This window comes from Arachis ipaensis, chromosome B5 (assembly GCF_059453495.1).
Source record: "Arachis ipaensis isolate K30076 ecotype BB chromosome B5, ASM5945349v1, whole genome shotgun sequence".
In the NCBI taxonomy this organism is placed as follows: Eukaryota; Viridiplantae; Streptophyta; class Magnoliopsida; order Fabales; family Fabaceae; genus Arachis; species Arachis ipaensis.
In genome coordinates this window covers 102804743-102831290 of record NC_142440.1, presented here as the reverse complement: position 1 = coordinate 102831290, position 26548 = coordinate 102804743, and the positions used below count along the sequence as shown (strand labels likewise).

At 36.1% G+C, this 26548-nt stretch overlaps 1 non-coding gene across 1 annotated transcript; it reads left to right on the top strand.

Annotated features, from left to right (window-relative positions):
* Positions 1-10977: 10977 nt before the first annotated feature.
* Positions 10978-11086, top strand: LOC148565197 (small nucleolar RNA R71). Its single transcript, XR_015884693.1, has one exon. It is a non-coding gene; the product is annotated as a small nucleolar RNA R71 (small nucleolar RNA).
* Positions 11087-26548: the final 15462 nt, after the last annotated feature.

Genomic DNA, 26548 nt, shown 5'->3' with positions numbered 1-26548 from the left:
TTTTCATTAGTTTTTATATTAAATTCACATTTTTGGACTTTACTATGAGTTTGTGTGTTTTTCTGTGATTTCAAGTATTTTCTGGCTGAAATTGAGGGACTTGAGCAAAAATCAGATTCAGAGGTTGAAGAAGGACTGCTGATGCTGTTGGATTCTGACCTCCCTGCATTCAAAGTGGATTTTCTGGAGATACAGAACTCAAAATGGTGCGGTTCTAATTGCGTTGAAAAGTAGACATCCAGGGCTTTCCAGCAATATATAATAATCCATACTTTGGCCGAGTTTAGATGACGTAAAAGGGCGTTGAACACCAGTTCTACACTGCTGTCTGGAGTTAAACGTTAGAAACACGTCACAAGCCAGAGTTGAACGCCAGAAATACGTTACAAACTGGCGTTCAACTCCAAGATTGACCTCTACACGTGTGACATTCAAGCTCAGCCCAAGCACACACCAAGTAGGCCCCGGAAGTGGATTTATGCATCAATTACTTACTTCTGTAAACCCTAGTAACTAGTTTAGTATAAATAGGACTTTTTACTATTGTATTAGACATCTTTTGATCATCTTTTGATCATCTTTGATCAGTTTTATGCTATCTTAGACTTTCATGGGGGCTGGCCATTCGGCCATGCCTGAACCATTATCACTTATGTATTTTCATACGGTAGAGTTTCTGCACTCCATAGATTAAGGTGTGGAGCTCTGCTGTTCCTCAAAGATTAATGCAAAGTACTACTATTTTTCTATTCAATTCAACTTATTCTGCTTCTAAGATATTCATTCGCACTTCAACTTGAATGTGATGAACGTGACAATCATCATCATTCCCCCAGGAACACGTGCCTGACAACCACTTCCGTTCCACCTTAGATTGAATGAGTATCTCTTAGATCTCTTAATCAGAATCTTCGTGGAATAAGCTAGATTGATGGCGGCATTCATGAGAGTCCGGAAAGTCTAAACTTTGTTTGTGGTATTTCGAGTAGGACTCTGGGATTGAATGACTGTGACGAACTTCAAACTCGCGAGTGCTGGGCGTGGTGACAGACGCAAAAGGAGGGTGAATCCTATTCCAGTATGATCGAGAACCTCAGATGATTAGCCGTGCTGTGACAGAGCATTTGGACCATTTTCACAAGAGGATGGGATGCAGCCATTGACAAGGGTGATGCCTCCAGACGATTAGCCATGTAGTGACAGCGCATTGGACCATTTTCCAGAGAGGATAAAAAGTAGCCATTGACAATGGTGATGTCCTTACATAAAGCCAGCCATGGAAAGGAGTAAGACTGATTGGATGAAGACAGCAGGAAAGCAGAGGTTCAGAGGAACGAAAGCATCTCTATACACTTATCTGAAATTCTCACCAATGATATACATAAGTGTTTCTATCCTTATTTTCTATCTATTTATTATTTATGTTCGAAAACTCCATAACTATTTTATATCCACCTGACTGAGATTTACAAGATGACCATAGCTTGCTTCATACCAACAATCTCCGTGGGATCGACCCTTACTCACGTAAGGTTTATTACTTGGACGACCCAGTGCACTTGCTGGTTAGTTGTATCGAAAGTTATGAATAAAAAACGATTTATTAAGACGTGCGTACAGAGTTTCTGGCGCCATTGCCTGAGATCACAATTTCGTGCACCAAGTTTTTGGCACCGTTGCCGGGAATTGTTCGAGTTTGAACAACTGACGGTTCATCTTGTTGCTCAGATTAGGTAATTTTCTTTTTGTTTTATTTTCAAAAATTTTTCAAAAACCTTTCAAAAATTTCTCATCTGTTTTCGAAAAAAAAAATATGTTTTCAAAAAAATATATATATATTTTTCTTCAGAATTTTTAAGAATGAATTCTAGTGTTTCATGATGATTTGTTGAATCCTGGCTGGCTGTCAAGCCATGTCCAAATTCCTTTGGACTGAGGATTCAACTAATCACTTCAATGCATGTAATTACATACTAAAGCTTGGCTGGCTATTAAGCCATGCCTAACCCTCGGATTGGAGCTTTAGACTAAGAATACAAGATTCCTGGAATTCATATTAAAAAGTTTTGAAATCCTTATTTTCTTTTTCCTATATGTTTTTTTACGAAAAAAATATACAAAAATCCAAAAAAATAAAAAAAATCATAAAAATAAAAAATATTTCATGTTTCTTGTTTGAGTCTTGAGTCAAGTTGAAAGTTTGGTGTCAATTGCATATTCATCTTGCATTTTTGAAAAAATTCATGCATTCATAGTGTTCTTCATGATCTTCAAGTTGTTCTTGGTAAGTCTTCTTGTTTGATCTTGATGTTTTCATGTTTTGTGTCTTTTCTTGTTTTTCATATGCATTCTTGCATTCATAGTGTCTATACATGAAAAATTTTTAAGTTTGGTGTCTTGCATGTTTTCTTTGCATTAAAAATTTTTCAAAAATATGTTCTTGATGTTCATGTTGACATTCAAAGTGTTCTTGGTGTTCATCTTGACATTCATAGTGTTCTTGCATTCATCACATACTTTGATCCAAAATTTTCATGCATTGCATCATTTTCATATTTTTCTCTCTCATCATTAAAAATTCAAAAATAAAAAAAAATATCTTTCCCTTTTTCACTCATAAATTTCGAAAATTTGAGTTGACTTTTTCAAAACTTTTTAAAATCTAGTTGTGTTTATGAGTCAAATCAAATTTTCAATTTAAAAATCTTATCTTTTTCAAAATCTTTTTCAAAAATCAAATCTTTTTCATTTTTCTTATTTATTTTCGAAAATTTTAAAAAATTTTTTCAAAAATCTTTTTCTTATCTTTATCTCCTAATTTTCGAAAATAACATCATCAATTAATGTTTTGATTCAAAAATTTCAAGTTTGTTACTTGCTTGTTAAGAAAGATTCAAACTTTGAGTTCTAGAATCATATCTTGTGATTTCTTGTGAATCAAGTCATTAATTGTGATTTTAAAAATCAAATCTTTTTCAAAACTAATTTCAATCATATATTTTCAAAAATATCTCTTTATCTTATCTTTTTCAAAATTTGATTTTAAAATATCCTTTCTAACTTCTTATCTTCTTATCTTTTCAAAATTGATTTTCAAATTTGTTTCAACTAACTAACTAACTTTTTGTTTGTCTCTTATCTTTTTCAAAACTACCTAACTAACTCTCTCTCTCTAATTTTCGAAAATATCTTCCCTCCTTTTCAAAATTTCTTTTTAATTAACTAATTATTTTAATTTTCGAAAAATTACTAACCTTTTTCAAAAACTATTTTTGAAAATCACTAACACTTTTTCAAAAATAATTTTCGAAAATTCTCCTTCTCTCTCATCTCCTTCTGTTTATTTATTCATCTACTAACACTTCATCTCACCCAAATTCGAACCCCCTCTTCCATCTGTGTTCGAATTTTTTTCTTCTTCTTTTCTTCTACTCACACAGGGACCTCTATACTGTGGTAAAAAGGACCCCTATTATTATTATTTTTTTGTCCCTCTTTTTCATATGAGCAGGAGCAAGGACAAGAACATTCTTGTTGAAGCAGATCCAGAACCTGAAAGGACTCTGAAGAGGAAACTAAGAGAAGCTAAATTACAACAATCCAGCAAGCACCTTTCAGAAATTTTCGAACAGGAAGAGGAGATGGCAACCGAAAATAATAATAATGCAAAGAGGATGCTTGGTGACTTTACTGCACCTAATTCCAATTTACATGGAAGAAGCATCTCCATTCCTGCCATTGGAGCAAACAATTTTGAGCTGAAACCTCAATTAGTTTCTCTGATGCAGCAGAACTGCAAGTTTCATGGACTTCCATCTGAAGATCCTTTTCAGATCTTAACTGAATTCTTGCAGATATGTGATACTGTTAAGACTAATGGAGTAGATCCTGAAGTCTACAGGCTCATGCTTTTCCCTTTTGCCGTAAGAGACAGAGCTAGAGTATGGTTGGACTTTCAACCTAAGGATAGCCTGAACTCTTGGGATAAGCTGGTCAAGGCTTTCTTAGCCAAGTTCTTTCCTCCTCAAAAGCTGAGTAAACTTAGAGTGGATGTTCAGACCTTCAGACAGAAAGAAGGTGAATCTCTCTATGAAGCTTGGGAGAGATACAAAGGACTGACCAGAAAGTGTCATTCTGACATGCTTTCAGAATGGACCATCCTAGATATATTCTATGATGGTCTATCTAAATTGGCTAAAATGTCATTGGATACTTCTGCAGGTAGATCCATTCACCTAAAGAAAATGCCTACAGAAGCTCAAGAACTCATTGACATGGTTGCTAATAACCAGTTCATGTACACTTCTGAGAGAAATCCTGTGAGTAATGGGACGCCTATGAAAAAGGGAGTTCTTGAAATTGATACTCTGAATGCCATATTGGCTCAGAACAAATTATTGACCCAACAAGTCAATATGATTTCTCAAAGTCTGAATGGAATGCAAGCTGCATCCAACAGTACTCAAGAGACGCCTTCTGAAGAAGAGACCTTTGATCCTGAGAACCCTGCAATAGCAGAGGTAAATTATATGGGTGAACCTTATGGAAACACCTATAATCCATCATGGAGAAATCATCCAAATTTCTCATGGAAGGATCAACAAAAGCCTCAACAAGGCTTTAATAATGGTGGAAGAAATAGGTTTAACAATAGTAAACCTTTTCCATCATCCACTCAGCAACAGACAGAGAATTCTGAGCAGAATCCATCTAGCTTAGCAAATTTAGTCTCTGATCTATCTAAGGCCACTGTGAGTTTCATGAATGAAACAAGATCCTCCATTAGAAATTTGGAAGCACAAGTGGGCCAGCTGAGTAAAAGGATCACTGAAATCCCTCCTAGTACTCTCCCAAGCAATACAGAAGAAAATCCAAAAGGAGAGTGCAAGGCCATTGACATAACCACCATGGCCGAACTTGTAAGGGAGGTTGAGGACATGAATCCAGTGAGGAAGACCTCCTGGGACGTCCAGTGATCAATAAGGAGTTTTCCTCTGAGGAACCAAAGGAATCTGAGACTCATCTAGAGACCATAGAGATTCCATTAAACCTCCTTATGCCCTTCATGAGCTCTGATGAGTATTCCTCTTCTGAAGAGAATGAGGATGTTACTGAAGAGCAAGCTGCCAAGTTTCTTGGTGCAATCATGAAGTTGAATGCCAAATTATTTGGTATTGAGTCTTGGGAAGATGAACCCCCCTTGTTCACTAATGAACTAAGTGATCTGGATCAACTGACATTGCCTCAGAAGAAACAGGATCCTGGAAAGTTCGTAATACCTTGTACCATAGGCAACATGATCTTTGAAAAGGCTCTGTGTGACCTTGGTTCAGGGATAAACCTCATGCCCCTCTCTGTAATAGAGAAACTGCGAATCTTTGGGGTGCAAGCTACTAAAATCTCATTAGAGATGGCAGACAATTCAAGAAAATAGGCTTATGGACAAGTAAAGGACGTGTTAGTAAAGGTTGAAGGCCTTTACATCCCTGTTGATTTCATAATCCTTGATACTGGGAAGGATGAGGATGAATCCATCATCCTTGGGAGACATTTCCTAGCCACAGCAAGAGCTGTGATTGATGTTGACAGAGGTGAATTAGTCCTTCAATTGAATGAGGACTCCCTTGTGTTTACAACTCAAGGTTACCCTTCTGTAAACATGGAAAAGAGGCACAGTAAGCTTCTCTCAAAACAGAGTCAACCAGAGCCCCCACAGTCAAACTCTAAGTTTGGTGTTGGGAGGCCACAACCAAACTCTAAGTTTGGTGTTGAACTCCCATATCCAAACTCTAAGTTTGGTGTTGGGAAGTCTCAACAATGCTCTGAACATCTGTGAGGCTCCATGAGAGCCCACTGTCAAGCTATTGACATTAAAGAAGCGCTTGTTGGGAGGCAACCCAATTTTTATTTATCTAATTTTATTTTTCTTGTTCTTTCATGTTTTATTAGGTTCATGATCATGTGGAGTCACAAAATAAATATAAAAATTGAAAACGGAATCAAAAACAGCAGAAGAAAAATCACACCCTGGAGAAAGACCTTACTGGCGTTTAAACGCCAGGAAGAAGCATCTGGCTGGCGTTCAACGCTAGAACAGAGCATGGTTCTGGCACTGAACGCCCAAAATGGGCAGCATCTGGGCGTTTGAACGCCAGAATTGCACCCCGGAGAAGAGCTGGTGCTGAACACCCAAAACAAGCATGGTTCTGGTGTTCAACGCCAGAAATGGGCAACAAATGGGCGTTCAACGCCCAGAACAAGCACCAATCTGGCGCTGAACGCCCAGAGTTGTGTGCAAAGGCATTTTGCATGCCTAATTTGGTGCAAGGTTGTAAATCCTTGAACACCTCAGGATCTGTGGACCCCACAGGATCCCCACCTACCTCCACTCACTTCTTCTCACCCCTCTTTCACACAATCCCATAAACACTCTTCCCCAAAACTCTTCACCAATCACCTCAATCTCTCTTCCCTATAACCACTTCACCACTCACATCCATCCACTCTTCCCTATAAACCTACCTCATAAAACCCACCTACCTTCAAAATTTAAAATCAATTTCCCACCCAAAACCCACCCTTATGGCCGAACCTTACCCCCCCTCCCTTCCCTATATAAAGCCCTCTATTCTTCTTCATTTTCACACAACACAACCCTCTCTTCCCCTTCTTGGCCGAATACACCCCTCCCCCCTCTCCTCCATATTTTCTTCTTCTTCTTCATCTATTCTTTCTTCTCTTGCTCGAGGGCGAGCAATATTCTAAGTTTGGTGTGGTAAAAGCATAAGCTTTTTTGTTTTTCCATTACCATTGATGGCACCCAAGACCGGAGAATCCTCTAGAAAAGGGAAAGGGAAGACAAAAGCTTCCACTTCGAGTCATGGGAGATGGAAAGATCCATCTCCAAAGCTCATCAAGACCACTTCTATAATGTTGTGGTCAAGAAGAAGGTGATCCCCGAGGTCCCTTTCAAGTTCAAGAAGAATGAGTATCGGGAGATCCGACATGAAATCCAAAGAAGAGGTTGGGAAGTTCTAACAAACCCCATCCAACAAGTCGGCATCCTAATGGTTCAAGAGTTCTATGCCAATGCATGGATCACTAGGAACCATGATCAAAGTAAGAACCCAAACCCAAAGAATTATATTACAATGGTTCGGGAGAAATACTTAGATTTTAGTCCGGAAAATGTGAGGTTGGCGTTTAACTTGCCTATGATGCAAGGAGATGCACGCCCCTACACTAGAAAGGTCAACTTTAATCAAAGGTTGGACCAAGTCCTCATGGACATATGTGTGGAAGGAGCTCAATGGAAGATTGACTCCAAAGGCAAGCCGGTTCAATTAAGAAGACTGGACCTCAAGCCTGTGGCTAGAGGATGGTTGGAATTCATCCAACGCTCCATCATCCCCACTAGCAACCGATCTGAAGTTACTGTGGATCGGGCCATCATGATTCATAGCATCATGATTGGAGAGGAAGTAGAAGTTCATGAAGTCATCTCCCTTGAATTCTACAAAATAGTCGAAAAGCCCTCTCCTGGGGCAAGGCTAGCTTTTCCTCATCTTATTTGCCATCTATGTTACTCAGCTGGAGCTTTCATAGAAGGAGACATTCCCATTGAGGAAGAGAAGCCCATCACTAAGAAAAGGATGGAGCAAGCAAGAGAGCCCGTTCATGGATCTCAAGAGACGCATGAAGCTCATCTCCATGAGATCCCGGAGATGCCTCAAATGCATTTTCCTCCACAAAACTATTGGGAGCAAATCAACACCTCCCTAGGAGAATTAAGTTCCAACATGGGACAATTAAGGGTGGAACATCAAGAGCACTCCATCATCCTTCATGAAATAAGAGAAGATCAAAAAGCAATGAGGGAGGAGCAACAAAGACAAGGAAGAGACATAGAAGAGCTCAAGGACATCATTGGTTCCTCAAGAAGGAAATGCCACCATCACTAAGGTGGACTCATTCTTTGTTCTTATTTTCTGTTTTTCGTTTTCTTAATGTTAAGTGCTTATCCATGTTTGTGTCTTCATTACATGATCATTAGTATTTAGTAACTTTGTCTTAAAGTTATGAATGTCCTATGAATCCATCACCTCTCTTAAATGAAAACTGTTTTAATTCAAAAGAACAAGAAGTACATGAGTTTCAAATTTATCGTTGAACTTAGTTTAATTATATTGATGTGGTGACAATGCTTCTTGTTTTCTGAATGAATGCTTGAACAGTGCATATGTCTTTTGAAGTTGTTGTTTAAGAATGTTAAATATGTTGGCTCTTGAAAGAATGATGATAAGGAGACATGTTATTTGATAATCTGAAAAATCATAAAAATGATTCTTGAAGCAAGAAAAAGCAGCAAAGAACAAAGCTTGCAGAAAAAAAATATAGCGAAAAAAATAGAAAGAAAAAAAAAGAGAAAAAAAAAAGAGAGAAAAAGCAAGCAGAAAAAGCCAAAAGCTCTTAAAACCAAGAGGCAAGAGCAAAAAGCCAATAACCCTTAAAACCAAAAGGCAAGGGTAAATAAAAAGGATCCCAAGGCTTTGAGCATCAGTGGATAGGAGGGCCTAAAGGAATAAAATCCTGGCCTAAGCGGCTAAACCAAGCTGTCCCTAACCATGTGCTTGTGGCGTGAAGGTGTCAAGTGAAAACTTGAGACTGAGCGGTTAAAGTCAAGGTCCAAAGCAAAAGAAGAGTGTGCTTAAGAACTCTGGACACCTCTAATTGGGGACTTTAGCAAAGCTGAGTCACAATCTGAAAAGGTTCACCCAATTATGTGTTTGTGGCATTTATGTATCCGGTGGTAATACTGGAAAACAAAGTGCTTAGGGCCACGGCCAAGACTCATAAAATAGCTGTATTCAAGAATTATCATACTGAACTAGGAGAATCAATAACACTATCTGAACTCTGAGTTCCTATAGATGCCAATCATTCTGAACCCCAATGGATAAAGTGAGATACCAAAACTATTCAAGAGGCAAAAAGCTACAAGTCCCGCTCATTTAATTGGAGCTATGTTTCATTGGTAGTTTGGAATTTATAGTATATTCTCTTCTTTTTATCCTATTTGATTTTTAGTTACTTGGGGACAAGCAACAATTTAAGTTTGGTGTTGTGATAAGCGGATAATTTATACGCTTTTTGGCACTGTTTTTAGTATGTTTTTAGTAGAATCTGGTTACTTTTAGGGATGTTTTCATTATTTTTTATGTTAAATTCACATTTCTGGACTTTACTATGAGTTTGTGTGTTTTTCTGTGATTTCAGGTATTTTCTGACTGAAATTGAGGGACTTGAGCAAAAATCAGATTCAGAGGTTGAAGAAGGACTGCTGATGCTGTTGGATTCTAACCTCCCTGCACTCAAAGTGGATTTTCTGGAGCTACAAAACTCAAAATGGCGCGCTTCCAATTGCGTTGGAAAGTAGACATCCAGGGCTTTCCAGCAATATATAATAGTCCATACTTTGGCCGAGTTTTGACGACGCAAAAAGGCGTTGAACGCCAGTTCTACGCTGCAGTCTGGAGTCAAACGCCAGAAACACGTTACAAACTGGCGTTCAACTCCAAGAATGACCTCTCCACGTGTAAACTTCAAGCTCAGCCCAAGAGCACACCAAGTGGACCCCGAAAGTGGATTTATGCATCAATTACTTACTTCTGTAAACCCTAGTAACTAGTTTAGTATAAATAGGACTTTTTAATATTGTATTAGACATCTTTTGATCATCTTTTGATCATCTTTGATCAGTTTTATGCTATCTTAGACTTTCATGGGGACTGGCTATTCGGCCATGCCTAAACCATTATCACTTATGTATTTTCATACGGTAGAGTTTCTGCACTCCATAGATTAAGGTGTGGAGCTCTGCTGTTCCTCAAAGATTAATGCAAAGTACTAATATTTTTCTATTCAATTCAACTTATTCCGCTTCTAAGATATTCATTCGCACTTCAACCTGAATGTGATGAACGTGACAATTATCATCATTCCCCCACGAACGCGTGCCTGACAACCACTTCCGTTCCAACTTAGATTGAATGAGTATCTCTTGGATCTCTTAATCAGAATCTTCGTGGTATAAGCTAGATTGATGGCGGCATTCATGAGAGTCTGGAAAGTCTAAACATTGTCTGTGGTATTCCGAGTAGGACTCTGGGATTGAATGACTATGACGAACTTCAAACTCGCGAGTGCTGGGCGTGGTGACAGACGCAAAAGAAGGGTGAATCCTATTCCAGTATGATCGAGAACCTCAGATGATTAGCCGTGCTGTGACAGAGCATTTGGACCATTTTCACAAGAGGATGGGATGCAGCCATTGACAAGGGTGATGCCTCCAGACGATTAGCCATGCAGTGACAGCGCATCGGACCATTTTCCAGAGAGGATAAAAAGTAGCCATTGACAACGGTGATGTCCTTACATAAAGCCAGCCATGGAAAGGAGTAAGACTGATTGGATGAAGACAGCAGGAAAGCAGAGGTTTAGAGGAACGAAAGCATCTCTATACACTTATCTGAAATTCTCATCAATGATATACATAAGTGTTTCTATCCTTATTTTCTATCTATTTATTATTTATGTTCGAAAACTCCATAACTATTTTATATCCGCCTGACTGAGATTTACAAGGTGACCATAGCTTGCTTCATACCAACAATCTCCGTGGGATCGACCCTTACTCACGTAAGGTTTATTACTTGGACGACCCAGTGCACTTGCTGGTTAGTTGTATTGAAGTTGTGAATAAAAAACGATTTATTAAGACGTGCGTACAGAGTTTCTGGCGCCGTTTCCTGAGATCACAATTTCGTGCACCATGTACATGAATTGGTTATTTGCAACCATCTCAATGAGTTCTCTTACTTCTTCTGGTGTTTTCTTCAAGTGGAGTGATCCACTTACAGAGCTGTCCAATGAGATTTTGGACATCTCATTCTGAGAGCATTCTGAGAGACCATTCTGAGAGCATGTCAGGAGGACATTTCCTGATCAGTTGCTTGTATCTTTCCCAAGCTTCATAGAGGGATTCATCTTCTCTTTGTCTGAAGGTTTGAACTTCGACTCTGATTTTGCTCATCCTTTGAGGAGGAAAGAATTTAGCCATAAAATCATTAACCAGCTTTTCCCAAGAGTCTAGGCTCTCTTTTGGTTGAGAATCCAACCATATCTTAGCTCTGTCTCTTACAGCAAAGGAAAAGAGCATAAGCTTGTATACTTCAGGATTCACTCTATTGGTCTTAACAGTATCACAGATTTGCAAGAATTCAGCTAAAAACTGATGTGGATCTTCTATTGGAAGTCCATGGAACTTGCAGTTCTATTTTAGAAGAGAGACTAACTGAGGCTTAAGCTCAAAATTGTTAGCTCCAATGGCAAGTACAGAGATGCTTTTGCTATAAAAGTCAGAGGTAGGCATGGTAAAGTCACCAAGAACCTTTCTTTCCTCAACTTTAGGTTCAGCCATGTCCTCTATTTCTTGTTAAAAAATTTTTGAAAGGTTTTTTCTGGAGTGTTGTGCTTTATCTTATTGTAAATTCCTCCTTAAAGTCCTTTTAGGTTCAGGATCAAGATTAAATAGGGGATCTTTATCCCTGTTCCTAGTTATAAACAAGAAAAGAAAAAAAGAAAAAAAGGAAGCTTCTATGTCTGACTTGAGTATAGAAGGCTCCTAGTGAGATGTGAACAAAGAAGCAAAAGATAGAAAAGTGAAGATGGAAGATGAGGGAGGAGAAGAGTTCGAATAGATAAAAGTAGTTAGGAGAAGAATTAGAAATAGAAAAGATAAATAAGAATTAAAATATTTTTGTTTTTATTTTAATTACTTATTAATTTCGAAAATAAGATTAATAACTTAAAAAGAATTGAAAATTAGTTAGTGAATTTTAGAAAAAGAGGAGAGAGAAATAGAAGGGAATTTTCAAAAATTAAGTGAGAAGAGTTAGTTAGGAAGTTTTGAAGAAGAAGAGAGAGAAATAAGTAATTAATTAAGAATGATTTAAAAACTAGATAAGCTAGAAGATAAGAAAAGATTTGAATTTAAAAATTTGAAATTAAAAAAGATAAGAAAAGATAAGATAAGAAATTAAAAAGATTTGATTTTAAACTTTGAGATTAGAAAAAATTTGAAAAAGATATAAAAGAAAGATAAGATTTGAAATTTGATTTTGAAAAAGATTTGATTTTAAAATTTGAAATTTTAAATCTTAAATTTTAAATTTGAAAAATATAAGATAAGATTTTTGAATTTCGAAGAAAGATAAGATATGATTTTGAAAAAGATATGATTTTTGAAAAATATATGATTTTGAAAAGGTTTGATTTTTATAATTTAAAACTAAGATAAGATAAGATAAAAATTTAAAAATTAAAATAAGAATTTTTAATGTGAATTTCAAAAATTAATTCAAATAAAAATAGAAACGATATTTTTTTTATTTTTTTGAATTTAATGAGGAAAGAGAAAAACCACAAAAGACACAAAACTTAAAAATTTTTAGATCAAAACCACCTAGTTTTCGAAAATTTAAAGACAAACACAAAGGGACACCAATCTTAAAAATTTTTAAGATCAAAACAAAAAGAAAAACAAAAACACTTTGAAGATTAAGAAGAACACTAAGAACAAGACTAAATAATTCAAAGAACACAAGAACATGCAAAAGACACAAAACTTAAAATTTTTGAAAACCAAACACAAAATTTTCGAAAATTAAAAGAAAAATAATAAGAAGACACCAAACTTAAAGATTGACACAAGATTTAAACAAAGAAACTATTTTTGAAAATTTTTAGAAAGAAAGACTCAAAAATTTTGAAAATTACCAAGAACAAAAACAAAAAGACTCAAACCAAGAACAAGGACTAAACAAAGAAAAGAAAAAAAATTTGAAAAAGTTTTTTTTTCGAAAATAGGGAGAAGAAAAGAAAATAAAAGAAAAGCTAAGAAAATTAAAAATAATACCTGATCTAGGGAACAAGATAATTTGTCAGTTGTCCAAACTCAAACAATCCCCGGCAACAATGCCAAAATCTTGGTGCACGAATCCCCACACTTCGTACAACTGTACCAGCAAGTACACTGGGTCGTCCAAGTAATACCTGAGCGAGTCAGGGTCGATCCCATGAGGATTGTGGTTTGAAGCAAGCTATGGTTATCTTGCAGGTCTTAGTCAGGAGAAATCAAGAAGTTGTTGGTTTGAATTTGGTTACGAGCATAAAAGAAATAGTGTATAAAATACCTTTTAAATTTGAAAGGAATCAGTGATAGGAAGATGGTTAAGGATTGGAGTTGCTTTATCTTTCTCAATCAACTCTGGTATTACTGTCCCCTTTGCTTGTGAATGATTTCTTCTATGGCATGCTGTATGTGATCAAGGCTGTATGGCTGCGGTCATCAATCTCCTCTGCTTTAGATCAAATGCTGTATGGCTGCGGTCATCCAATCTGAACGAGGGTGAAGCTCTAGTAGTTCATTTCCTTTGGTGATCCTACTCAAAATGCCACAAATAAGGTCAAATCTTCCAGATCAGAGAATGCTTCTCCTTTGGGTTCTAGCCTTTACCAGAAAGATCCTAATCTCCCCGTAAATCGACTAAACTGGTGTCTCAAGAAGTCCCCAACGAAGTCGTGGATTAGCCGTCTGAGAGATGTATAATCAAGCTGGCGGTTCGTACTTTCTAGTCTTAGTATGATGAACGGAGCTTATTGTCACTGATCATCCCATTCACCATGTTGAAGAACGAATATACATCTAGGAATTGATCAAACACAGATTGAAGAGAAACAGTAATACTTTTATTAATTCATAGAACTCAGCAGGTCTCCTCCCGTCAACCTAGGAGGTTTAAAAACTCATATTGATAGAAAATACAATGGTAAAAACGAAAATATGGTGTAAAGTGACCGAAGATCCTTAACAAAGAGTGATCTTCTACTTTAAATGCTAAACTAATGATTATTAAGGGTAAACAAGCCTTTTTAGTGCTAAGATCCACTTCTAGGGCCCACTTGGTGAGTGTTTGTGAGTTTTGATGAGATCCACGTGCTAGGAGGCCTCTAGGGCGTTGAACGCTGGTCTCTTCTCCTTGGGTGCTGGACGCCTGAAAGGGGGCAGGAGGCTGGCGTTGGACGCCAGTTTTGGGCCTTCTAATCTGAAGCAAAGTATGAACGGTAGTTTTGGGCCTTCTAATCTAAAGAAAAATATGGACTATTATATATTTCTGGAAAGCTCTGGAAGTTAGCTTTCTATAGCCATTAAGAACACTCCATTTAGAGATCTGTATCTCCAGAAAAGATCTTCCGAATCCAAGGAGGTCAGATTCGGACAGCATCTGTAGTTTTCTCTGTCTCTGAATCAGACTTTTGCTCCAGCTCCTCAATTTCAGCCAGAAAATATCTGAAATTTTACAAAAACACACAAACTCAAAGTAGAATCTAAAAATGTGAATTTAACATTAAAACCTATGAAAATTTAATAAAAATTAAATAAAACATACTAAAAGCGTATAAAATATCTGCACATCAGTGGACAAGAGATGCGTACACATCTTGAGCAAAATCACATTCCCGTGTACGCGTGATATGGTTAACGTACGCGGAGCCCCGTTTTCTTTCAAAATTCAATTTTTGATTTTTAAGGCATTCCTCTAGCTTTCAATACCTTATTTTATCTTATTTAAAACCTGGTAGATGGATTTTGGTAATGAAGTATAGTGAGGACTGTGAGGAAGGTAACTTGTGGATGAAGTAAAGTGTGAATTAGTGATGAATCATGATTAATGATGATTATATAAGTTTGCTGATGATGATTGTGGAAATGTTATTTTGTTATGAGCTGGATGGTTGTATATGATAATGAATTATGGCTGGTTATGAATTATGTTATGAGCCGGATGGCTGTATTAATATTGAATTATGGCTGAGCATGAAGATGTATGATTATTGATTTGATAATGTGATTGTTGCACTTTTAAATATCTGAGATACGAGTTTCCCTAGGTTAAAGCAGTAGCTAGCCATCACGTGCTAAAGGGTGAGACTCAAACTCTGCTGACCCTATGTCGTAAGTGTGGCTGGACACTGTGAAAGTTCCGGATGAGCTCGCGCCTATGGATAAGTGTTGGTGTTGTGTGATTAGGTTTGAGAATTACTCAAGTAGGGGATGCATAACAGAGGGACAGTCCAATGGTTAGCTACCAGGACTTGTCGGGTTGGCTTTATAACCAACAGAAGAGACTCATCAGCCACTAGAACAGGCATGCATCATACGCATTTATATGTTTATTTGGTATGCCTTGTTTGGATTGCCTAAATGATTGCATAAACTATTTGCTACCTATTTTTTTGCTCTATATGCTTTTTATCTGTGATTTTCTTGCATGTAATAATTATGTTTGTAAAACTTGATTCCGGTGGTGGTTGGGAGGTTCAGAGGAGCTAGAAAGAGGAGTTTTAGATAGACTGAAGACCCTTAGCTAGTTGCCTATTTTATTCTGCGATTTAGTTATATTTATAAGATTTAATTATATGTTGGAAGTTCTAGGATTGCCTTCGGATTTCCCAGGACATTACATGTTAGATAGGTGAGCACTGTTACCATGCTGAGAACCTCCGGTTCTCACCCCGTGCGGATTTTGTGATTTTCAGATGCAAGACGTGAGGCTTCTCGCTGAAGCATGTTGGAAGCTTCTAATTAGCGAAGATTCTTATCTTTTAGGGCTCTATTTTGGTTATATGTATTTATTTAGATACTTATTATCTCCACTTATTATATATGTGATGTATTAACTTCCTCTTAGAGGTTATTTTGGAGAAACAGGTTCTGTAGCTCTGTATTTTGGGTTCTCTTATATATACATGTATATACACTTATATGCTCGGGCCGGTTTATCTTCGCAAGCCGAGTCTTGAGTTTTGTTATCTGTATTTTGGAACTCTTAGTATATAATCTTGTTAGTTTGCTCTATCTTACTTCGTTTACTTTATCGCTTCGTGAGTGTTGCGCTTTTCATTTTACCAATTTTGCTTTATCCTTTTCTTCAAAGGTTCCTAATTATAAATCTTTTTCACTATATATATATATATATAGCAGAATGCCTGAAGAATGGGTAATACCTAATATTATTGAAGAACCACAAATAGAAAATGCTAGATTAAGAAAAATATTAAGAGAAGGACCAGATATTAGAATTGGGATGAATAGATCCCAATCACTAAGAATTCCTGATAATGTTGAAACTATTAGCCATCGAAACTCTATAGATAATTCATCGATAGGAAATAGGGATAGTATTATAGGAATTGATAATACAAGGCCTCAGATAGCCACTCCCGTATATAAGTCACCTTCAGAATTCGATCCAATGGAATCACAAGTATTATCAGTAATTATCAAGAAAGAACCATTTGAGATTGATAAAGAATGGTAAGACAAGATTTTAATGCTGATTATAATAAATCATTAAGAGATTGGTATTTTACCAGTTATTCCGAAAATGAAGTTATTAGACTAAGAGAACTATTTTATGATTTTATGAAAGAAAATAGAATTAATTTATACTTCTTTGACTGGTATGTTAATTATTACTCTGAAAATAATAAGAAATTATGTCCTTTAACAAAATCAACGGTTGTATGGAAAACTAGTTCAGGATCAATAATAGAATCTGAATATCCTCCTAAAGAAACTATTAAAATACCAGTTAGAAAAGATTTAGAAGTTGAAGCAATACCCTATAAAGATAGCAATTCAGAAGGAAACATAAAAAAAAAGAGATATTAAGAAATTACATCAACAATTAAACTTTACTAATACCATGCTATATATAATGAAAAATCAATTAGGAAGAATGGAAAATATGGAAAAAACCATTAAGGTAGAAAAACCTATAGAAAAACCTATATATAAATTACAAAGCTTAGATAATATTAGTTTAAAATCTAAAGTAGAAGCAGAAGTTGAAGAATTAAAAGAAAAACTTAGAAGTATTAGCCTGGGAAAGATGACAATTAATGCACTAAAAAAGGAAGAAGAATTAGAAATAAATAAAATATCTCATAAAAAAGATTATCCTAAAACAAGAAATTATTATTCTAGACCATCACCAGTAGATGTAGGCTTAGAAGAAAGAACACAATTAGTACAAAATAGCTTCACAGGATCAGACTTAGTAGAATGAAATATAGATGGATTAAGTGAACAAACCATTTTAGATCAAATGTGTAATATGACTATGGCTGCAATTGCTTATAAAATGAGAAAAGCCTCCAATAAAGAAGCAGCAATTATGTTAACCCAAGGATTTACTGGACAATTAAAAAGTTGGTGGGATAATTTTCTCAGCATTCAAGAAAAATAATTAATTATTAATAGCATTAAACAAGAAGATCAGTCACCAGATGCTACATCCACACTAATATATACCATTATTAAGAATTTTGTAAGAGATCCAAATACTTTTAAAGATAGGATAGGAACCAATTAATGAATTTAAGATGTCCAACCATGTCCGATTATAGATGGTATAAAGATGTCTTTGATGACAAGTCATCTTAGCCTAGTTTCACTAGCCTTTTTCTTTTGTTTTCATTTAGTTTTATGCACTTTATTGCATTATAAATTAGCCATTTGAATTGGAATTGCTTGGTTTCCTTAAATCAATCAACCACCTTTTAATTGATACAAAATCATGAGGTTCAAGCCAACTTTAGTTGATAATTAATTGATTTATAAACCTTGTGAATTTTGTGATACTTTGATTGGTTGTTTTGATTACTTGTAGGTGAAGAAAGGAAACAAAAGGTGTGCCAACATTATGGAAGAAGGTTGCAAGAATGGGTTTGAGAAAATGGAATTCACGTTTGAGCTAACGTTTGCCTCAAACGTGAGGTCAAACGTTGGCTCCAAAAGAGAAGAGAATTGAAGCTCCTGGGAAGGCAACGTTTGCGCCAACGTTTGCCTCAAACGTGAGGTCAAACGTTGGCGCCAAAGAGAAGAGAAATGGCATCCCTGGAGGCAGCAACGTTTGAGCCAACGTTTGACTCAAACGTGAGGTCAAACGTTGGCACCAAACAGCATGAAGGGGCATACTTCAAACAAGAATAACTTGAGTTGTAGATGTCCAATTGAGGTGATTCCAAGTGGGTTAGAAAGCTGACATTCAGAGCTTTCCAACCATATATAATAGTCTCTATTGGGCACAAAATTGGCAACGCGACAAGAGGACAAAGTAGCCCCCAAGAAGCATACAAGAAGGGAGGTCCACGTTTGAGCTCACGTTTGACCTCAAACGTTGAGCCAAACGTGGAAGACAGCACATGGCCTAGCTGCATAATGCCTCACTCAAGTAACGTTTGAGTCAACGTTTGCCTCAAACGTTGGCTCAAACGTGAATGGTTCATGGCCTGGTTCACTAATGGATTTCCTCCCAACACCAAGAGCAATCAACAGAGGCCACTATCAACCCAATTCCATCAAGGCTAAAGGCCCAATTCAAGGCTTAATGATCATTTGAAGAAAGTGTATAAATAGCTTAGGATTTGAAGTTTATGTAGAGCTTCCCTTTTCATTTTTCAGAATAGCTTTCTTTTCAGTTTTGCTCAGAGTTCATTTTATTTTTCTCAGCATTGTTGTTTAATTCAAGAGAATTTGGGAGGAGAATTGATCTCTCTTCTTCCTTGTTCTTGCCCAGCATTCTTTACTTTTCTTGTCTTGGATTTTGGGTGGAGAATTGAAGAAATTTTGTTTCAATCTCACCTTGGGATCTTGTTTAATTTTCTGCTTAATTGAATTTCAGTTTCGGTTCATTGCTTTTCATCTACTTTCTTTGCAATTTACAATTTCCTTTGCAATTGTTCTTGTTGGATCTATAGGAAGGCATTGAGATCTAGACTTGGTTTTCTAGTCTCTTGGGTCCTGAGGTCCGAATTTCCCATTTCCCATTCCCTGTTTTGCTCATTTACAATTCTGTTTCTAGATCTGATTCAATTCAAGTGTTCTTCTATTCCTCTGCTTGTTGCAAATTTTACATTTCCTTGTTTAATTTCTGCAAATCCAATTCCCACTCCCCTTTATAATTCAAGCCATTTACATTCCTTCCACTTTAAGATTCTGCAATTTACATTTCTTGCGTTCTAAGTTTCTGCCAATTTAATTCCTTGTTCTTTAAGATTCAGCACTTTTAATTTCCGTTCTCTTTAATTTTCTGCAATCTACCCCTCTCCCTTTACTTTTCATGCAATTTAATTTCTGTTAATCACAAATCACTCAACCAACACTTGATTCGCTTGACTAAATCAACCACTAAACTAAAATTGCTCAATCCTTCAATCCCTGTGGGATCGACCTCACTCACGTGAGTTATTATTACTTGATGCGACCCGGTGCACTTGCCGGTGAGTTTTGTGTCGGATCGTTTTTCGCACATCAAGTTTTTGGCGCCGTTGCCGGGGTTTGATTAGATTGACAATGATTAAGTGAAGTGGAGATCTAGATCAAGCACTTTTTCTTTTCTGATTCTTTAATCTTAGACTGACACACTAACTGTTTGAATTTTTGCCTGAGCTAATTGAAACCTCACTTTAGCAATGGAGTGAAGTTCTCTTGGTTTAACTTGCTGAGTATGATTCTCATAGCTTGATAAATCAACGAGAAAAGTGATTTTCGATTATTAATCTCTCAAGTTTACCAACTGTTTGACACATTGCGTTAACTAACCCTTTAATCATATCCTGGCATAAATGTACTCCATCTTCATTTGAATTGTATGTGATTGTGCAGACCATGGAAGGTAAATCGATGAATGCCAGCAATCATGGGAGCGATATCCCCACCTTAGATGACAAGCAACCACTCATCACCATGAACGACATTGCTCAGTGGTTTGAAGCTTTCCCACAAGGAAACATCATCGAATGGGAAGAACTAATGAGTGAACTCCTAGTCAAGCTGAAGACACCTCAAAGAACTGTTAAACCAGAGGCAGGAATGCAACCGTCCGCACAAGAGAAGGAAATTGAAGGTATTCGTGCAATCATGGCCCAAAGCGAGCAGATATATCAACAGCTTAAGCAACAATTAGAGCTGATTAACCGAAAAGTAGATGAGTTGCAACATGCTGTGGGAAATGCACAGAACTCACCTCAATATCCCCATTGTTGGAATCAACCTGAAAACGGTTCTGGAGTAATTAACTATGAGCAACAAAATCATGAGCAATCACACTCTCCAAACAGCTCCTCAAGCATGTCCCAACGTAGGACTCAGAATGATGTGTACAACCCACCTTGGAGAACTCAATCCACTTGGAGGGGGGTTGAAAACCAAAATCAAAGACCAAGGGACTTCAACTGCAACAACCCCAATTTCAAAAACCAGCATAAAAACAACCCCCACAACAACAACCATCACGCACCACCCCAATGCACACACTTCCAACCCCCAACACCCCACAACCTACAAATTTCACAAGACTCTCAGAGGATCACCAATCTGGAGATCTTAGTAGAGAGAATGATGACACATCAAGAGATGATAAGCAAACACCAGGAGGCCTCACTCAGGAGAATTGAGAGGCAAATGGAACAATTAGCTAAGAATCTCACAGGAATGAGTGAGAAGAGGGCTAAAGGAAAAGAATCACTCATCCAGGATGAGCATCACAAAGCAAAGCCTCACTTAGGAGGACAAGGGGACAAGGAGAAAGAAGCTCAAAATCTGAACTGAGCAAGCACAGAGGATGTCAAGCTAATGACAATAAAAGAGCGCTTGTTGGGAGGCAACCCAACCTGAGGTAGTTTTCTGTTCATAACTATTTTAGTAAAAAGGTTAATTAGTTTTATCTATAATGCAAGAAGCTAAGTTTGGTGTTGCACACCAAAACAATCTAAAGGAGAATGCAGGATTCTAAGTTTGGTGTTTCACCAAAATCCCATTATAAAACACGTTCTCACTTTCTGCATAATGCTGGCTTCAAGCATGTTAGATGAACTAGTTAACTATTCTGCTGTTTCCCAGTTTTCAGTTTTATTGCTTTTGAAACAGAAGAAGAAAAGAAAAAAAAATTATCACACATGGTTAATTTGATGCATGAAAACCATTGGCAAGGTACTAAGTTTGGTGTTCCCACACCAAAGTAAGTTCAAAAGCCCATAAATAAATCAGCCAGACTAACCATTGTTTCCAAGTGCTTGGGGAACAAGCAACTTTCAATATCACTGCAGAGGTCCATACAAGCTTTTGGAAGGGTTAAACATCATCAACCAAAGAAACAAGAGATGAACCTAAAGGCCAGCAATGATGATGATGAGAAGAAGGAAAGCAAGTGAACTCCAAAAGGTTGTATTGTTAAGTGATTATCTTACATCAAACACTGCTATGATTGAGAGTGGTTTAGTTTCCCTGATTATCTGTCTGTTTAGCATGGTTTCTTTTCTGTAATTCGATAAGCAAGATGCTTGATCATTCACAACATTTTTCTCTTCAAAACTTGTTTGCACTCAATGTTCAAAAAATTACATCACATGAAAGTTCTTTGAAAAGAAGGATTGAGGATTTAAACAATTTTGAGGCAAGCAAAAGATTAGGAGAAGTGGTGGTTCTAGTTGTATGAATATGTATTGAGGTTGCATGCTTGTGAAAACTTGCATGGGAGCTCATAGGCAGGACATGAAGTTCAAAGAAGTATTGTGGAGATTCTCAAAAATCTATTGATCCAAGAAGCAGCAAACAAAACAAAAGAAAGAAAAGAAAATACAAAGACAAAAAGAACATGGCCCAAGGCTCTGAGCATCAATTACTAGGCAAAAAAGAAAGAAGAAACAATGACTCAAAGAGTTGTTAGCCTAGTAAAATGCTTGTGGTTGAGTTGTGTCAAAGAAAGAGGCTTGAGCAAGTAAATCCTTAGGGGTGCTTCAACACCTAATACCTTAAAACCAACTGGTTTAGGAGTATTGATTGAAAGCTTATCTAAAGAGCCGTTTTGAGACATGACACTTAGAGTCAAGGCCAAAGCAAAGAAACTATAAGCTGCTTCAAGGTGACTACATATAAAGAGATCTCTATGATACCATTTGGATGAAAATCCTAAGACCTAAGACTCCCAATATGTGAGGACTAGTAAGCACTGAAGCCCTTGTATGAGCATATAATTTAGAGTTCACCCCACTGTTACTTAATCACTTCACTCACAGGACTTTACAAGTTGTTCTTCAATCCGTCTTAATTGAAAGAACCTTGAGCATAATTCATTTCTTGCTTGGGGACAAGCAAGCTTTAAGTTTGGTGTTGTGATGACAAGTCATCTTAGCCTAGTTTCACTAGCCTTTTTCTTTTGTTTTCATTTAGTTTTATGCACTTTCTTGCATTATAAATTAGCCATTTGAATTGGAATTGCTTGGTTTCCTTAAATCAATCAACCACCTTTTAATTGATACAAAATCATGAGGTTCAAGCCAACTTTAGTTGATAATTAATTGATTTATAAACCTTGTGAATTTTGTGATACTTTGATTGGTTGTTTTGATTACTTGTAGGTGAAGAAAGGAAACAAAAGGTGTGCCAACATTATGGAAGAAGGTTGCAAGAATGGGTTTGAGAAAATGGAATTCACGTTTGAGCTAACGTTTGCCTCAAACGTGAGGTCAAACGTTGGCTCCAAAAGAGAAGAGAATTGAAGCTCCTGGGAAGGCAACGTTTGCGCCAACGTTTGCCTCAAACGTGAGGTCAAATGTTGGCGCCAAAGAGAAGAGAAATGGCATCCCTGGAGGCAGCAACGTTTGAGCCAACGTTTGACTCAAACGTGAGGTCAAACGTTGGCACCAAACAGCATGAAGGGGCATACTTCAAACAAGAATAACTTGAGTTGTAGATGTCCAATTGAGGTGATTCCAAGTGGGTTAGAAAGCTGACATTCAGAGCTTTCCAACCATATATAATAGTCTCTATTGGGCACAAAATTGGCAACGCGACAAGAGGACAAAGTAGCCCCCAAGAAGCATACAAGAAGGGAGGTCCACGTTTGAGCTCACGTTTGACCTCAAACGTTGAGCCAAACGTGGAAGACAGCACATGGCCTAGCTGCATAATGCCTCACTCAAGTAACGTTTGAGTCAACGTTGGCTCAAACGTGAATGGTTCATGGCCTGGTTCACTAATGGATTACCTCCCAACACCAAGAGCAATCAACAGAGGCCACTATCAACCCAATTCCATCAAGGCTAAAGGCCCAATTCAAGGCTTAATGATCATTTGAAGAAAGTGTATAAATAGCTTAGGATTTGAAGTTTATGTAGAGCTTCCCTTTTCGTTTTTCAGAATAGCTTTCTTTTCAGTTTTGCTCAGAGTTCATTTTATTTTTCTCAGCATTGTTGTTTAATTCAAGAGAATTTGGGAGGAGAATTGATCTCTCTTCTTCCTTGTTCTTGCCCAGCATTCTTTACTTTTCTTGTCTTGGATTTTGGGTGGAGAATTGAAGAAATTTTGTTTCAATCTCACCTTGGGATCTTGTTTAATTTTCTGCTTAATTGAATTTCAGTTTCGGTTCATTGCTTTTCATCTACTTTCTTTGCAATTTACAATTTCCTTTGCAATTGTTCTTGTTGGATCTAGGAAGGCATTGAGATCTAGACTTGGTTTTCTAGTCTCTTGGGTCCTGAGGTCCGAATTTCCCATTTCCCATTCCCTGTTTTGCTCATTTACAATTCTGTTTCTAGATCTGATTCAATTCAAGTGTTCTTCTATTCCTCTGCTTGTTGCAAATTTTACATTTCCTTGTTTAATTTCTGCAAATCCAATTCCCACTCCCCTTTATAATTCAAGCCATTTACATTCCTTCCACTTTAAGATTCTGCAATTTACATTTCTTGCGTTCTAAGTTTCTGCCAATTTAATTCCTTGTTCTTTAAGATTCAGCACTTTTAATTTCCGTTCTCTTTAATTTTCTGCAATCTACCCCTCTCCTTTTACTTTTCATGCAATTTAATTTCTGTTAATCACAAATCACTCAACCAACACTTGATTCGCTTGACTAAATCAACCACTAAACTAAAATTGCTCAATCCTTCAATCCCTGTGGGATCGACCTCACTCACGTGAGTTATTATTACTTGATGCGACCCGGTGCACTTGCCGGTGAGTTTTGTGTCGGATCGTTATCCGCACATCAGTCTTTATGCCAAAAGTTATGATAAGAGATGATGCACATGCACCTTTCTGGAAAGAAATATTCGTAGCAGCTTTACCAAAATTATTCTCTGAAAAAGTATTACAAAAACTACAAATACAGTTTGGGACCCAGATTCCCTATAACTCATTAACTTTTGGACAATTGCATAATATAATAGTACAAACAGGCATAGAAGTATGCACAGATACCAAGATACAACAAAAAATAAAACAAAAAACTATCACGGAAAAAAGAGAATTGGGAACGTTTTGTTATCAATATGGAATACCACCAGAAAAAGCACCTAGTGGTCAACATAAAATTAAAAAGAAAAATTCTATAAAAAAACCTATATATAATATAGATAAACCTCTTTATTGTGAACAAAAACATTATAAAAAATTCTATAAAACCCCTAAAGAAAAACCTAAATCTTCTAATAAGAAAAAGCAAGTAACATGTTGGAAATGTAAAAAACAAGTACATTATGCTAATAAGTGTACTATAGAACAGAAAATAAATAAAATAGAAAATAAAGAAATCAAACACGCTTTGACATCTATATTAATCAATTCAGAATCGAAAGAAGAATCAATTTATGAGGACTCTTCTAAAACTGAAGATTATTTTATACAACAATTAGACCTTATGTCAGAAGAAGAGAGCTCAGAAGAAAATATTGAAAAAGATTAGCAGAATAATTGTTTAGGAATAGGATTATGTAATTGTAGAAATTGTGAAAAAACTATAAATGTTTTGACTAGAGACCAGACTTCTACACTAATAAAAATAATTAACAGGTTAGAAGATAGCCCATTAAGAGATGAGTTCATAAATCAATTAGCGGAGTTAGTTAAAAAAGAAGAAGAAAGCAAGCAAGAAATAAGACCAATAGAAATAAAGGAAATCTATAATTGGTTTAAAAATCCACAAGAAGAAGTCTCTCTTAATTCTCATAAAGAGGAGATAAAAAAGTTAAAAAGAGAAGTTTCAGAATTAAAACAACAAAATATTAATATGGACTATAGATTACTAAAAATAGAAGGAAAAAATATAATAAAAATCCAAGAACAAACTTTGCAAAATAATATTAGTAAAACAGAAAGGACTAGTAACATAATAATTCCCGAGAATTATATTAACATGGGTCCGAAAAATTACATAAATATACTAACTTTATTAGTAAGCCAAAAGTGGTTCACTACGATAACCTTAATTGTAGGAGAAGAAAACTTTGATTTCATAGCTATGGTAGATTCAGGAGTTGATGTTAATTGTATACAAGAAAGGTTAATACCTACAAAATATTATGAAAAAACTATAGAAAAAGTTCTAAAAGTAGAAAATGATAGAATGACTATAGACTATAAATTATCTAAAGCAAAAATTTGTAAAGATCGAGTATGTTTTGCTACTATATTCTTTTTGGCAAGAAATATATCCCAGCAAGTCATATTAGGAAATCCTTTTACTATATTACTATATCCCTTTAACATCGACATTGACGGAATAACTTGTGTACACATTCCAAATCATCCTGTTTATTTTGAATTTCTCACTAAACCAAAATAACATGAACTTAAAATGTTACAACATCTATCTACACAAGTTAATATTATAGAAAAAGAAACAAAACAAATTAACTGTTTAAACCAAGAGAAAATTTTACAACACTTACCCATCCAAATTAATGTTATAGAAAGAAAAATAAGACAAATTAACTATTTAAATCAAGAAGTTATATACAAAAGAATAGAAGAACAATTACAATCTCCTGAAATACAAAATAAAATAAAAGCAATTGAAGAAAAAATTAAGGAAAAATTATGTAGCCTAAACCCCAAAGCTTTTCAGCATAGAAAATTACATGAGATATCTTTACCATATGAAGATGGGTTTAATGAAAAAGATATACCAACAAGGGAAAAACCAATACATATGAATAAAGAGTATCTAGAATATTGTAAAAAAGAAATACAAGAATATTTGGATAAGGGACTAATAAGGCCTTCGAAATCATCCTGGAGGTTTACAGGCTTCTATGTGATGAAAGCATCTGAAATACAAAGAGGTGCTCCAAAATTAGTTATCAATTATAAAGCTCTTAACAAAGTATTAAAATGGATTAGGTATCCCTTACCAAATAAAAGTGATTTAATTAAAAGATTAAATAAAGTAAATATCTTTTCAAAATTTGATTTAAAATTAGGATATTATCATATCGCAGTAAAAGAGGAAGATAGATATAAAATAGCTTTTATAGTACCCTTCGGACATTATGAATGGAATGTAATGCCCCAAGGATTAAAAAATGCTCCAAGCGAGTTACAAGAAATAATGAATAATATATTTTACCCGCATATAGAATTTAC